The 15,336-nt window shown below is 52.2% G+C and overlaps 1 protein-coding gene and 1 long non-coding RNA gene across 2 annotated transcripts in view; one reads left to right on the top strand and one right to left on the bottom strand.

Moving 5' to 3' along the window:
- RNF165 (ring finger protein 165) overlaps window positions 1–15,336 on the top strand; it is a 103,640-nt gene that overhangs the window by 14,802 nt on the left and 73,502 nt on the right. The gene's annotated exons all lie outside the window — the stretch shown is intronic.
- On the bottom strand, window positions 11,677–12,578 carry LOC115277788. The gene is made up of 2 exons (XR_003902515.1): window positions 12,535–12,578; window positions 11,677–12,020 (listed from the first exon to the last, which is right to left on the bottom strand). It is a non-coding gene; the product is annotated as an uncharacterized LOC115277788 (long non-coding RNA).

Below are 15,336 nucleotides of genomic sequence, written 5' to 3'. Positions count from 1 at the left end.
TAAATGCACACATGTGCCCACGTACATGCACGCACACAGGTACACCTGTGACACCTACTCACCTCACAAAATACAAGCTTAAATGTCTCCAGATGGGGACCTCCCTCTCCTTCTTGTCACTGACATGCCACCTGCGCCTGACGAGGCCCCCTCCCACCATCACTGAATTCACACAGCTAATATTTTGACAAACAGATGGAGACCTGCAGCCAGACTAAGGCCAAGAGGTTTGAACTTCTCCATATGCTCTGGCCAGGATGGCCACGGTAAGGGACCCACACCTGCCTCAGAGCTGGGGCCTGTGGCACCCAGTTGCTCCCATCCTCAGGGCTCTGCTTTCTCCACGGGGCCTTGCCCAGGAGGGGCAGGGGCTGTGTGGGCTAATGCGGGAGGCATGGCTGATCTGCTATGGTATCTACTATAGCTCCCTGGTGATGGATAAAACAAACATCAAAAGCCCCTTTTGGATGTCAAGTGGCCTGGAGGGCTTCATGGAGGAGGTGGATCTCAAGCTGGGGTGCAGGATGAGGACCATGTCAGCAGGAATGAGAGAGGGGAGGACATGGAGGTGGGGCAGCCACACAAAGGCATGAGGAGGGGTGAGCATGGCTGGTGTCCCCCTAACCCAGAGAAGCCCAGTGACGATTATGGGGACAGTCTGAGCTGAGATAGAAGCAGCAGTGAGTCAGGAAGCGGCCGGTAGCCCCGCTCTGCTAGGATTTCCTCCTGCTACCCAGGAGACTCCCCATTCAGTGCTCAGCATCTGCACCCAGGTGGTTGGGGGAATTAAAGACCATGCAGTATTAATGTTGCTGCCTTGTTTTATAAAGTGTCCTAACAAGCCGGTAAGCCAGGCACACTCAGTCTTATTTACAGCTGCTATTATTTCTCTGACATGGAGATTAATTTGATGATAGCCATTTATAAGCTCTTCTATCATCAGATGGTCCCATTACCTGGGAGGAGAGGAGGGCTGTATTTAATTTGTGAACAGTGCGCTGGGTTTTCCTGCTCCGGAGTGCGTGTGGGAGTCAGAGTCATAAATCATGAAGGCAAAGCGGCGCTGAGACTGGAGGCCTGGGAGCTCCCTGAGCCGGCAGAGTGCCTGGCGGGGGTGGGGTGGGGGGAGTGAGGTCCTGGCGGGTGTGCAGGTCTGCAGGCCTAGCAAGCTGGGGTGGGGTGGGGGAAGCCCAGCCACTCAGAGATACTGGGGATCACCTGGCCAAGGAGCTTCAAACTCAAGAGCTCACACCAAGTAAGAATCATCTGGAAGCTTATTAGCATGCAGATTGCCCTCACCTAGGGGCAGTGTTTGGGACTTGCCCCGGTCTGGAGAAGGGTCTGGAGTGTTCTCCGAGGAGGTCTGCCCGCTGCACTCTTGCCTGCGCACAGCCCAAGCTAGTTTCCTCCAGGCTCCCCTGGCTCCAAGTAGAGGCTTCTCGTCCCTGGATTTCTGAAGAGAAAAGGACAGGAGAAGGGCTGGCCAAGAATGAGGTTCTTCTTGAGCAAAATGGTCAAGTTTGCAAAGGCTGTCTCCTTGCATGTTTGGAGGCCCCCAGCACCAAGGACCCTCAGTTGGCTTGGAGAGCCTCCCACCAAGCAGGAGAGAAGCATTAGTTCTGGAATGTTGTCCCATGGGGGGCTCTGTAGGAACCCCTGTCAATCATCTCATGTTGCTCTTTGGCTAGCTTTTATTAAAGCCAACTGACAGATAAGAAAACTGAGGCGTTGCAAGGAGTGGTTTTGAATTTCCTGGCCTAGAAACTGAGACCTGGCTTTGAATGCAGCTTGGAAGTTGTTGTCCTTTCCATGACCGGAGGCAGTATTCCCAGCCTGGAGGCAGGGCCCAGCCCTGAATCCCCACATGCAGACACCTCGGCCCTCAGCAGGAGTGACAGGCGTGTGTGCATTGGGGTAGGGATCTGTAGGAACTCCTCATGCTCCATGGACCTAAGCAGCCTTCCTCCGAGGGCTGTGTCTGTTTCCCCGAGGGCCTCTGGAACAGAATGCAATGGATTTTTCTCCGCTGGTGGCCTGGCAGACCCTGTACTACAGGTCAGTGGGGGAGATGGGTTGTGGGGGAGGAGGGCCTCCCTGATTCACACACGGAACTCCCATCTCATCCTGATGGATGGCAGTGGCCCATGGGGGGTGACCTCACTCCTTGTTTTTCCCCTTGCATTTCCTGGGCCTGTCCCTGGGGATGTCTGCTTTATGTGCTCTGCCTCCCAGGCCTTGACCTTTTCTGCCCTGCCATTGGCTCTTGGCAGCTTTTGCAGGGCTCTGCTGAGGACTTCTGAGAGTTCTTCAGGCCAAACACCCCCATTTCCTTCTCCTTGGGTGCCTCCCATCCCATCCAGGACACCTGCCTTGATGAGCTCCAGCTGGTTAAAGCCCTTAAAATGGGAAGGCAGCCAGTATGGACTCCAGCAGATGCCCTCCCTTAGTATGGAACCCATGCTTCTGTTTATGGAGCCTGATTTTGCACCAGATGTTCTGAGCACACAGCACCGAGCTTAATTCAGGCGGACCAGAACCCTCAAATTGCCGACACCTGCTATGGAGACTCTTCTGTCTTACCCTATTAGAGCTGGTTTATTTGTTAGGGTGTAAATTTGACTCTGGTGACAGAGACACAAAATAAAAGTGGCTTAAAGGAGCTACCAACTCTCTAGAACAGCCTGGTCCTGGCCATGCATGGTAGGTGGCTACTCGATGTCAAGCATCAGGTATCTTCTCTCTTGTTGCTCTGCCCCTCCCTAGGGTGTGGTCCCTTTCTGCATGGTCCAGAATGGTTCACCCCCATGTCCACTTTTCATGCAGTGGGATGGAGGAAGAAAAGAAAGGGTAGAAGGAGCATGGCACAATGTGTTATCACCCACTCACATCCCATTGGCCAGTACTGGCCCACATGACCATGTGTGGCTGCAAAGGAGGCTGGGAAATGTAGTCTTCATTTTGGAAGGCCATGTGCTAGCTAAATCTCAGGGTTCTATTACCATAGAAGGAGAGAAGAGATATTGGGAGACAAGTCATCTCTGCCTCAGTTGGCTCTTGGACCCGTGCTTTGGGCCTTACACTGATTCTCGTTAAAGATGTCCTGTGCGTGCACTCTTCTGGTTGGTGTTATGGTCAGGGCGCTGACATGCCCTCCATGGCTTCCCTACTAGGCAAGGACAAAACCCCAAGGTGGAAAGGGAGAAGTCACCCTCCAAGCTGGTATCAAACCCCTGTGCTATATTGATGGGATGTGCTCATTCATCTAGTTGCAGATTCTGCTTGTTGTCCTGGTGACTAGCTCTCATTTGGCATCTTGTCCACAAAACTATAGTCAGATGTTGGAGTGGAGACGGAGACAATGGCTGTGGAGTGCCCAGCCCAGGGCGTGGTGTACAGTAGACCTTCAATAAATGCTGTGCATCCTTGGGCAAAGTACTTAACCTCTTGGGGCTTCTGTTTACTCATCTGAGAAATGGGGATATAATCATGGCTGGCCCCTTGGGTAGTTGGGAGGATTCAGTGAGGGTCTACAGGTACACTGTACACTGGCTGGTGCAGGGAATGGAAGCTGCCACAGAGGCAGGATGGCCTGGGGGTCAAGAGAGCAGGCTCTGGGTCAGGCTGCTGGGTGAAGTGAGGTTCTACCATCCCGAGAATTGTGTGAGTGAAATGGGATGCAATGAGATTTCAGTACAGGTGCCTGGTAAGCAGTGGGTGTTCAATGAATACTAGTTTGCTTCCTGTTCCTACCCCACTGCCCCTGGTGGGGAACATTATATGCCAATCCCTGGATCCCTCCCTTTTCCTTGGTAGATGCTCCGTGGAGACAAGGAGAGCGGGGTCTCAAAGAAACAAAGCAGAAGTGATGGGGCCAAGGAGCTGCTGGTGTGGAGAAGATGGGGCTCTGGCTCCTTAGACCAGTGTCATGCCCACTGTCCCCCATTTCTGCTTCAGACCATCTGCTGGGGAAATGGGATGTGCCTCCAGGAGCAATAACTAGACACAGACTTCCCATGTTGAGGGCTGGGGGCATGTTTTCTTGGGCTCCTGGGGGCAGTCTGGCTATGACAGGTGACTGTCTTTCTGCCCACCAAGACTCTGCTCTCTGGGTTCTCACTGGAAGCCTGGAATAGCAGGGCTGGAAGGGACTCAGAGATATCCAGCTCATCAGCCGCTACCCCTCATTTTACAGGAAACAGAGCCCAGAGAGGGGAAGGGGCTTGGCCAAGGACCTTCAGCCAAGGTGAAGACCCAGACCCACCTCTTAGTCTCCATTCTTGCTCCTGACCTGGGAGGGCAGGGGCCATAAGCCTCTGTGCCCCCTGCCTCACCCCCACTTCTCTTTCCTCTCCTCTGCCTTCTGCCCACAATTAGGAAGTAGTCGTTTCTTCCCATGATGCAATCTGGGGAAGGCCCAGGGAGGGGCAAGCACATAGCAGAGGCAGCTTCAGGGAAGGGGGCAGAGGACATCTTTTGGGGGAGCAGCTGTGATGGGGAGGGGGCATCGCAGGGTCAGAGGCTGGGTGCCTGGGCTTGGCTGGCTGCCAGCTCTGAGGCTCACCTGTTTGTACCAAAGGCCAAAAGTGGGCACCATAAGACCCGCCTCTCAGGGTCAGGGTGGAGATTCACCTACAGATTTGTAAACTGTGAGGGGCCATTCAGATTCGAGGGCTTCTGTCCATCAGGCTGTACAGATGAGGTTCCTCAGGCCCAGGGCCCAGGATGGGAAGAGGCATGGTAAAGATGCGTGGGCACCAAGATCTAACTGTGCTATTGGTAAACAGGAGAAACAAGAGAAGTTTTTACAAGAGTGTCCATAGTTGCTTAGAATACTTCCAGACTCTCTGTCTGACGCTCCTGGGTTTTCACAGAACACACCACTGTCGTCAGCCCTCAGTACACTTCTGGGCTGCATACACTTACGCATTTCACATCTCTGAAACCGGAGGGCACCTGAGAAGTGCCTGTGCGTTCTAGTTTGATTGCCTTTAAAAAATCTTAAATACTTAAATAAAGGATGATTCACCATGCAATTGATGGCCTCTTAGAATTGATAAAACTTGGCAGCATTTTTATGCTCCTGATGCTCAAAACTTTGAGGGCCACAAATAAGTCTGTAAAACCCTCAGAGACAAACATTAGTGCCAAATTTGTGATTCATAATATTTAGGTCTCTTTTGCAGTGTGGACCTCCCCTTCATCTTGTTTTGAACATTTTGCGAGAACCCAAGGACTCAGGGTGATGAACACATTGGGGAGGACCAGACGTGGGCAAATTGGGAAACAGAATTCCTGGGACCCCTCTGATGGACACTGGCTTCGTTGACCTTTCTGGGGGCTTGGACTCTTTGCTGGTCTGATGGGAGAGTATTTCTCTTTTGGCCTCACTATTCAGGGGCTGGTGAGGACCGCAGGGCATACTTGCTTTGGAAGGGACAGACGTGCCCCAGAGCTAGGAAAAATGCGAACTTCCTGGACTTTCCCTCTTACCCCAAACCAGCTGTCCACACCCTCTTCCTGTGCCTATCAGAGAGAACTGCCACTCTCCTAGATAGTCAGATGACGCTTCTGGGGGCTGACCCCTCCTTCTCCTATTCCTCTCCCAGCCACCATCTCCCAGCGTCCGGCAATGTCCCTTTCCAAGCCTCTGCCAGCCCTGAATTCAGTGCATGCCTGGCCTTCCGGCAGCTCCCTCCTTCTCTCCAGCTCCCTCTTTCTTTCCAGCCCTTGTGACTCAGCTGCCCCCTCAGGACCTTCCCTAAACCCCATTGTGCCCACGTGAGCCAAACCCTTGCATGGCCCCCATATGCTTGCAGGACCCCAGCGCCCAGATAGCCAGTATGGCCCCAGCACATGGGGGATCTGACTGGTGTGGATGATGGTGACTGCTGTTGATGGTGGTGATGATGATGATGATGATGATCGGAGCCTCTGTGGCAGGAGGACACACGGCGTATGATGGGGCTGCTGGGCCAAGGCCACGGGGCCACTCCTTGGCAGGGCTCCCATGGCACTTGGCCCAAGGCCAGGATGAGGTTGACTCAGGGCAGGTCCAAACTGCCACCGTTCTCCCTCATTCTCCCCTTGATTTATTACTGAATTATTTGTTTAATCCCTACTGTGTGTCAGGAACTTGTGGAAACTGGAAAAGATATTGCCTTATCTTCCTTCTTTCCTTCCTTGTTTCTTCCTTTCATTCATTCATTCATTCATTCACTCATTCCCAAAGGTTGATTGGGGGACTGGCCAGTTCTGGGTGTGTTCTAGGCACTGAGGATGCAGGGGTGAGTCAGAACCCTCCAACCTGACTTCATGGAGCTTACGCTGTCGTGGGGGTTGGCAGACAGCAACTAAGGAAGCAGGTGAAAGCAGGTGGAAGGTGCAGGGGCCAGGGAGCTGGGTGGCCTAGGGCACGGGGACAGTGATGCTGGCGCCGGGTGCTTGCTTTCCGTCTGCGCTCCAGAAAAGCTGTTGTCAGTGCAGTGCTGCCAGGGACTTGCACTTGAGGGCCGTGTGAATGTGGCCCCAGGCTGAGGGGTGGGTCCCACCTCCCTTGTGAGGGTGGCTGAGTGTGGCTGCATCCTGCCTCCCGAGCAGCTGGAGCCGTCTGCTTTCCAGGCACCTTGAGCACTGCCTCTCTCAGTCCTCACACTGGCCCTGGTGAGTAGAGACTGGCATTATCCCTGGTTACAGATGGGGAAGCTGTGGCACAGAGAGGTGGCCAGACCCCATACGGCTTGTAGAGGCCAAGCCAGGCTTCAGATGCAGGCAGGGACCCCAGAGTCTGAGGTCTACACGGCTCCCGAATGTCTCTGCCACACCCCTGCATCCCGTGGGTTCTCTGAGACCGGGAGCCAGACAGCTGGCTCTCCCACCCTCCCCCCTCAGGGCAGGAGCATGGACTAGGAGTAGCACCCAACAAGGCATTCAGTCTTTCTCAGTGCACGGCTCACTGTACCCTTTTACATGTGAGGAAACTGAGGCCCAGAAAGGCAAATTGACTTGCTCGGAGCCATATTTGAATTAATGACCAAATAGATTCAGGGAGCCTCCTCTCCCTCCTCTTCCTTCTGTCTGATTTCTTTGCCGGGGAGCTTTGGGGCTAGTGGCAGGGCCATGGGAGAGGAGGGCTGGGAGGAGGCGGGGCACAGTGGGTCCATCCATCTTCTCCGGACCATCTCTGAGCACAATGCAGGTGTGTGCACGCCTGTATGCACGTGCACGTGGAAGGGCATATTCCCACCAAAGTCCCATCAAGGGCTCCCATGAATCAAGCCCAAGACACAGGCAGTTGAAAGTTGAGTGGGTGCCCGGAGTCTCAGCAGCCCTGCTGGGGCCCTGCCTCCCCAGGCCCTTCTCAATGGTGGTATCGGCTGACCCTTTCCTGGTGTCACCTCTTGTCCCCTAACTCACGGCCTCCATTCTAGATCTTGGTCAGATCTGGGGAGCATAGGTTTTATACTCAAAGGAAACTGAGACCCTGACGATTGGGGAGGCTTCCTCCAGAGCCAGATGGAGCCCTGGTTGGGAAGACAGCATTCTGTGCCTTTGAGCTGCAGTGGTGACTTCAGGTGGGGACAACTGGCTTTGCCCAGTTCTCATACCTGTCATTAGGGTTACTTGGGGAGCTTGCCAAAATCCATATTCCCAGGCCCCACCGCAGAGCTACCTTTCTGAGGGAGAAATCTGTATTTTTATGTATATGTGAATTTTATTTTATTTTGTTTTTTTGTTTGTTTGTTTTAAATGTTTATTTACTTTTGAGAGTGAGAGACCACAAGCTGGGGAGGGACAGAGAGAGAGAAGGAGACATAGAAGCCAAAGCAGTCTCTAGGCTCTGAGCTGTCAGCACAGAGACTGATGCAGTGCTTGAACCTGCAAACCATGAGATCATGACTGGAGCCAAAGTCAGACACTTAACCAACTGAGCCACCCAGGCACCCCTATATATATGTGAATTTTAAATGCAAATGAGTTGTTTTGTCATTCAAGAAAAAAGATCAAGGGGTGTCTGGGTGACTCAGTCGGGCTCAGGTCATGATCTCAGTTTCATGGGTTTGAGCCCTGCATTGGGTCTGTGCTGGCAGGGCCGAGCTTACTTGAGATTCTCTCTCTCCTTCTCTCTCTCTCTGCCCCTCCCCCACTTGTACTGTCTCTGTCTCTCTCAAAATAAATTAATCAATAAAAAAAAGAAACTTTAAAAAAAGAAGAAAGTACAAAAAGTGTAAGTGAAATGTAAGCAAAAACTGTAAGCCAAAAAATGTAAGCGAAAAATGTAAGTAGTATGGAAGACTTGTTGCTGAATAGCAAATTTCTTTCCTGCCCCACAGACCTCTCCCCAGAGCTGACAATTGTTATTACTCATTGTTTAAAAAAATTTTTTTTAATGTTTATTTATTTTTGAGACAGAGAGAGACAGAGCATGAGCAGGGGAGGGGCAGAGAGAGAGAGAGAGAGGGAGACACAGAATCCAAAGCCAGCTTTAGGCTCTGAGCTGTCAGCACAGAGCCTGACATGGGGCTCAGACCCATGAATCGTGAGATCATGACCCAAGCCAAAGTCAGACGCTTATCTGACTGAGTCACCCAGGTGGCCCCCTTTCAAATTTTTCACATTTAATTTTACTTTTTAGAGAGAGAGACAAGTGTGAGCAGAGGAGGGGCAGAAAGAGGGAGACTCAGAATCCAAAGCAGGCTGCAAACTCTGAGCTATCAGCACAGAGCCCGACGTGGGGCTTGAACTCACGAACCGTGAGACACTTACCCAACTGAGCCACCCCTGCGCCCCTGTTAATACTCATTCCTGATTAAGTAGCAAGTACTGCTCCTGACACGGCACATACTGTGTTGAACAGAACTTGGGTCCCTGTCCTGGAGCGCATAGTCTAGTTGAGGGGACTGGGAAAAACAAATGCCCCACAAGTATCCACATAATCGTGAGACCTGATGAGGGTCAGCACGAGCAGGGCAGGGTGTTGGGAGGGAGGACGGCAGGAGGACCTCACTCTGGGGGGGCTGTGCTGGAGGAGGAGGTGGTGCATGGGTGAGGATTTCCTGGTGTCTGTCCAGGACGCCGGGTCGTGCTCATGGAACCCTCAGTTTCCACCCACTTCCTACTCTAAGTCCAGGGTGCAGAGGGGAGCAATATGCCTCGTGATGTTTCAGAGTCACCTTCCAGTTGGGGAGACAGGACAGCAGTCCTGGTTAGGATTGTGCTGGCTGCCTTAGGATTGCCCCAAGGCAGCTGTAACAAACAAATGAGTGGCATGAAACAATAAGGGACCTATTTTGTCACAGTTCTGGAGGCTAGGGGTCTGAAAGTAAGATGTCGACAGGGCCATGCTCCCTCTGAAGGCTCCAGGGAAGGGTCCTTCCTTCCTTCTTCTATCTTCTGGTGGTGGCCACTGTCCTTGGCTTGTCCCCCAATCTCTGCCTCTGTCGTCCTGTGGGCTTCTCACCGTGTGTCCTGTGCCGACACATGATCTTCTTCTAAGCACACCAGTCTCCTGCTTTCTATTTCACCATGACCTCAGCTCAACTCGATCATGTCTGCAAAGTCCCTATTTCCAAATAAGATCCCATCCATAGGTACAGAGGGTTATGACGTTGGTAATTGGCAGGACACAACTTGATCACACAAGCATGCAGGCCCCGGAGTGACCCGGTCTGGGTCGAGGAAGGGGGCCTGGGTCCCTACAGGCTGGGGTGGGTGGGCCTGGTGGGTGGGCCCGGGCAGGCATCATGAATGGGGAAGGTCTGCATGGTTTGGGAGGGTCCAGGTTAATGGGGAGGAGGGTGGAGCATGAGCACGTGAATGAATGGAAGACGGCAGAGGCAGGAAGGCGCAGAGCACAGCCACAGGGAGGGGCTCCCAGGACCCCCGCAGAGCTGTGTCTATTTTTTTTTCCATAATATTTTATTGTCAAATTGTTTCCCATACAACACCCAGTGCTCGCAGAGCTGTGTCTAGAAGTGTGAGTCGAGTGAAATGAAGCCATGGCAGTGATGAAGCCTCCGGAGTATCCTACACGTCACCTGTTCACTCCTCCCCCAAAGGAGGTTCTGGGCTCTGGGGTGTCCTCTTGACCCTCTAGCCCCAGCCTTCAGATATGGTGGATGCAGAGAGGGGAGAAGTCACTGTCCTTTGGGCTCCTGAGATGAGCCAGCACTTACCCCAGAGCCCAGGGCCTCTTGCCCTTGATGATAGGTTCCGAACACCCAGGACCATCTCTGCGTCACTGTATGCCCACACAACTAGCTCATTTTTGCATCTTTCCCCTTCTCACACACTCAGGGAGAGACCTGCAGGTGGGGTGACACCCCCATTGTCCATAACTCTATCCCTACTGCCTAGAGAAGGGTTTGCTCAGAGGATGGACATAAGAGATATTCTTTCAGGGGTGCCTGGGTGGCTCCGTTGGCTAAGCAGCCGACTTCAGCTCAGTCATGATCTTGCACTTCGTTGAGTTTGAGCCCCACGTCATGTTCTTTGCTGACGACTTAGAGCCTGGAGCCAGATTCTGTGTCTCCCTCTCTCTCTGTCCTCTCCCATCCATGCTGTCTCTCTCCCTCTCTCTCTCTTTCTTTCTCAAAAATAAGTATTAAAAAAAATATTCTTTTGACTTAGAAAAACAACCACAGAGAGATGAGAGACTCCTGACAGTGATGTCCTCAGACCTCGTCCCTGCAGAGACCCAGCCCTTCATGCAACCACTATGTCAGGAGGTCTGGGCTCACGTCCTGCCACTGCTGCCAGGCTGACGTGAAGCCTGGGTCAGGTACCTCCCCTCCTGGAACTCGGTTGCCCTCCCTGTAAAGTGGAGGTAGTAGTAGCCACTTCACGGGGCTTACGTGAGCAAGAGATGTGCACAGCCGTGCAGGAGCTAGGATCCAGCCCGACAACCTGGACTCCCGCTCTGCCCTCCGAGCCCTATGCCAGGCCCGGGGCGGGGGGTTTGGGGCACACAAGGCAGGCTGTGCCCTGACCGCAGAGGTTATGGGCTGTCTGCTGGGAAAACTGTATCTTCTGTAAACGGTTTATAGAAATGAGAATGCTACAAGGAGGAGGAGGAGGAGTAGCCAGGATTTCAGCTCGTGCAGGGGTCAGTAAAGCCCTCCCGAGCGAGTGGCCCATAAGAGGGGAGTGGACTGATGAGGAGGTGTCAGTCCGGGGAAGAGAAGGGGAAGAGGTCTCAGAAAAGGGAATAGCATCTGGGAGCCTACAGTTCATGGCCCGTCATAGAAATAGAGCATCTGGTTGGGGTGTGGAGAGCAAAGGGGCTATAGGAACTAAGCCCAGGTCCCAGATGCACTCCATGTGAAAGGCATTGTATTAGTTAGTATTTGCTTTGGTTTAAAATCTAGGCTATTTCTCTCACCTGTTTAGAAGTCTGGAGGTAGCAATCCAAGGCAGGTATGATGCTCCATGATGTCAGAGAATCAGACCCCTTCTACAAATCGCTCTGTCATTCATGACTTCCATTCCCAAAGACGCTCATGGGCCAAAATGGCTGCTAAAGCTTCCACCCTTGTGTTTTCATTCCAGCAAATACAAAGGAGGAAGAGGTGAGGATGCCTTCTCAAATTAAGGCATTTCCTAGAAATTACGTGTACCATTTCCACATAAATCCTATTGGGCAGATTGTAGTCACAGAATTACATTTAGCTTCAAGGCAAGTTGGGAAATGGCCTTTATTCCAGATTGCCACGGGCAGACTAAAAATAGGGAGGGGGGAGGGTTCTATTAATGTGGAAAGAGAAAGATGGATATTTAGAGACAACTCACGGCCTCCACCATAGTCATTATGTTTAGTATTCCAGTTGAAATGAGGACACTCTGGATTCAGAAAATGATGAGATGCGTCATGAGTCCATGCACTGGCTTCACCGAGTGGCTTCCACATTGCTCCCCTAAACAGCGATCCTCATCCAACTGATGTGGTCCATTCAAGGGCTGTCCTCCTCTCCCCCATAGAGCCCTCACTCTTTGACAAGGGCGTTGAGGGCATTGGAGGCCTTCACCTGGGCCAGTAGATTGGGAGGAGGGATAATGTATTGGTGTCCAGCCATGAAGAAACAGAGGATGAGTTCTACAGATGGTAGACTAAAATTGGAAGTCAGGCGCAAGTGAAATGGCAGTCCTCTGCTTCTGTGGGCTAACCTGGGAACCCGGGGCTCCTAGGGAAAATGCAGTTGGAATTCCTTCATCTCATTTACAAATAGACCTGGAGATCCAGGTTACTTGTGCCCTATTCTCAATGACATTTTCATGGCAAATCCCTGCTTTCCTGCTCTCTTTTGAGGCCAAAGCACCAGGCAGCACCAGGCAAAGGGCCTCAGAATTAGGAAGTTATCAGAGCTTCCCTGGGGACCAGGAGGTGGGTTGCTATGGGGGAACCCTTTCCTGCCCCCAGGACTGACTGTCAAAGGCACATGAGGTGGGAAGTGAAATTCTGTCTGGGCTCTGCCAGCAGTCAGCCCCTGAGGGGTCAGGCTGGTCCCAGGGCACCAGGCCGGGAGGGAGGTGAATGCTGACCAGTCTGGAGGTGTCCAAGTTGTTGTTGGGGAACCGTGAGGACTGCAGCCCTGCAAAAGAGGGAGGAACCCAGGTCAGGGCTCAGAGTCACAGCGGGAGACTTCCTACTGGCTTTCAAAGGGAGCTTTCACTACATTGCATTTGGAGGAAGTCTCTGCAAATAGAAAAAGTTGAAGACTCCAGCCAGTCCCCCAGGGAGCAGCTGGTGGGTGATGGGCTGGGCAGGGCATAGTGACTTGCCAGAGACCCATGTTGCTGGCCAGCAAAAGTGGTGTGTGAGCAACTTTTCCTGATGCCCGGTGTAAAGGGGTCTTGGGTGCTCGCCACATTGCCTTCGGCCGACTTGGATTAGATACTTGCTTCTTGATCTTCTGAGAGCACTCAGAAGTTGGGGTGGGGGTGGGGGCAGGCTTCCCTCCAACTCCAGTTGGGAAAACAAAAAGGTGAACCAAACGCTCATCTTTGCTCTCTAAAGTGAAATTTGTGATTATTATTATGTTTTGATATATCTATATTTAATTGAAGTGTAGTTGACTATTATATACATAATAGATATACGCATATATGTTTACTGATATCTGACTGGGCACCATAGGCTCATGACACAATATCCAAAAGGCAGAGGGTGTTCACAGTGAGAGCGGGGCTCCCTTCACCATGTCTAGCCACCCAGCAGTCTTCTGGAGATTCCTGTGGACTCTGTCAAGGACTGTCATGCTCATTCTGATTGGCATTCTTGATTCCTGTTCATGTGATGCTCAGTGTTGCTACTCGGTGTTCATGATTATGGAAGGAGAGGGGCAACTGGCCAACTGTCCAGGAAGGGACCCGCACAGGGCATGGAGGCCTAGATGTGAAGGCCTGTCCCCTAATCAGGTGTGAGCTAGCTGACCCTGGAGGCCTCCAGCCCCTCCTCTGCTGCCTCCTGGAGGTATGATCCTCTGATGGTCCTTGGACCTTAGTCTACTGTACTAGCAAGTGAGGGACCAGTTCTCCAAGATGCCTTTCAGCTCAAATTTCCCTAAGTCTCTTATCTGCTTCATGCCCCATTTCCCCACTTAAAGGCATTAAGAAATAGGGCAGCATTGAAGATAATAGCTCACTTATGTCCCTGAAGGATTTCAAAGCATTTACAGAGTGCAAGCAAAATGGAACTCATATTCGGCTGTGGTTGGCCTGCCAAAGTCACCACCTCCTGCCCCATCTCCACTCAAAGATAGGGGGTGTAGAGGGGAGCCCTAGGCTCTGGGCTTGGGAATGGGTCCCAGGCAACAAGGGGCTGGAGGCAATGGCTTCCCTTCTGAGGCCAGTCTTTTCTCCACCAGGCCATGAAGTGGGCCCATGGGATGGATCCTTCAGGATACCATATTTCCCTTTAAGGTTTTATCGAGAAAGTTGGTTTCTACCCAAGATTCCTTAGACCCGGGTTGACTGTCTGAAAGCCAGCTGGGAGAGTCCCTCAGGGCACTTCTAAAAGGAATAACAGACTTCTGACAAGATGCTCACCTTACAGGAGTGGGTCAGGGGGACGTGTGTGTGTGTGTGTGTGTGTGTGTGTGTGTGTGTGTGTGTGTGTGTAGGTGCCACTGGCCCCCAGACTTAGGCCCACTCCTTAGCAACGCTGCAATCCCATCATGGGTATCCTCCTTGTGACTCATGTTCTATTCTTGAAAACTCTGAAGAGCATCATAGAAGCCACCCAGACATATGGTGACACAGCCACACCCCACTCATCTGAACTAGTGAGAGGCTCAAAGCTCTGTTACTTACAGACTCAGGGAAACTCCACGACTTTGTGGCCAACAAAAGTGTGGGGATATGCTTTGGTGAGCAAACAAGGGGAATCTCTGATAACCATACCAAGCTCAGCTGTGTTTGAAGCAGGTGTGTTCAAAGTGCCTGACGATGTTTTCTTTCCAAGAGTCCCCTTTGCACCCTTTTCTTTACCTGACAGAAGCACAGTACCCTAGTGCTGAAAGGTCTTTAGAGATGTGTTCATGCAGCCCGCCATCTGGCACAGGTAGAGGCTGAGTTTCAGAGGGGCAAATTGAAGGATGAGATACTGGCAAAGAGCCAACCAGCCCTCAGGGCTCATGTGTGGATATCTTTCCACGCCTGCAGAAAGCATGTAGAGTGAAGCCCAGCCGGGCACCTCTACTGCTGCCCCTGTGGAAGCTCATGAGGGCATGGGTTTTGCCCCATTTGTTCACCACTGTATCCCCAGTGCCCAGCTCAGGACTGACACATAGGAGATGCTCAGTAAATATTAGTTGAGCAAATGGATGGGAGTTACAACACATTCTCAATCAGTGGGGTCTGAATAAATGTGGCTTTGCTGTGCTGTCAGCTGAGAAATTCCCTTTTTCTTTGGGCTCTGATTATGGCTCTGAAGATGAGGAGGCTGAATTCTTCCACCTCCTTGGGCTGCGGAGGAAGCAAAGGCCATCTTCAGCCTGGCAGAACAGACCAGTCTATTCCAGGAGTGAAGAAGATTGAAAGGAACATGCTACAGTGTCCCCAGCCCATCAGCCCGGGTTTGCAAAACTCCAGCTTTCACAGGAGCTCTACTGGCCTAGATCCGCTTCTCAACTTGAGGCACACACAAGTCAGGATTCAGCCTTTGGTTTCTGGGTCCCCGATTCACCCCTACACCCCCACCCCCACCCCTCACCATGTGCTGGTTGATACCTACTCTGAGTGTAGACCTGTTGTGGGTCCAGGGTAGAGGGGAGGTCAGGTGGGGGACAGCAAGTGGTCAAGCCACAGCCCAGGCCATGGGGGGTTTATGGGCAAGTGGAGGGC

The sequence above is a fragment of the Suricata suricatta genome, chromosome 14 (assembly GCF_006229205.1).
Source record: "Suricata suricatta isolate VVHF042 chromosome 14, meerkat_22Aug2017_6uvM2_HiC, whole genome shotgun sequence".
NCBI lineage: Eukaryota > Metazoa > Chordata > Mammalia > Carnivora > Herpestidae > Suricata > Suricata suricatta.
Note: the sequence above shows the minus strand (reverse complement) of the source record. Positions and strands in the feature narration are given on the sequence as shown.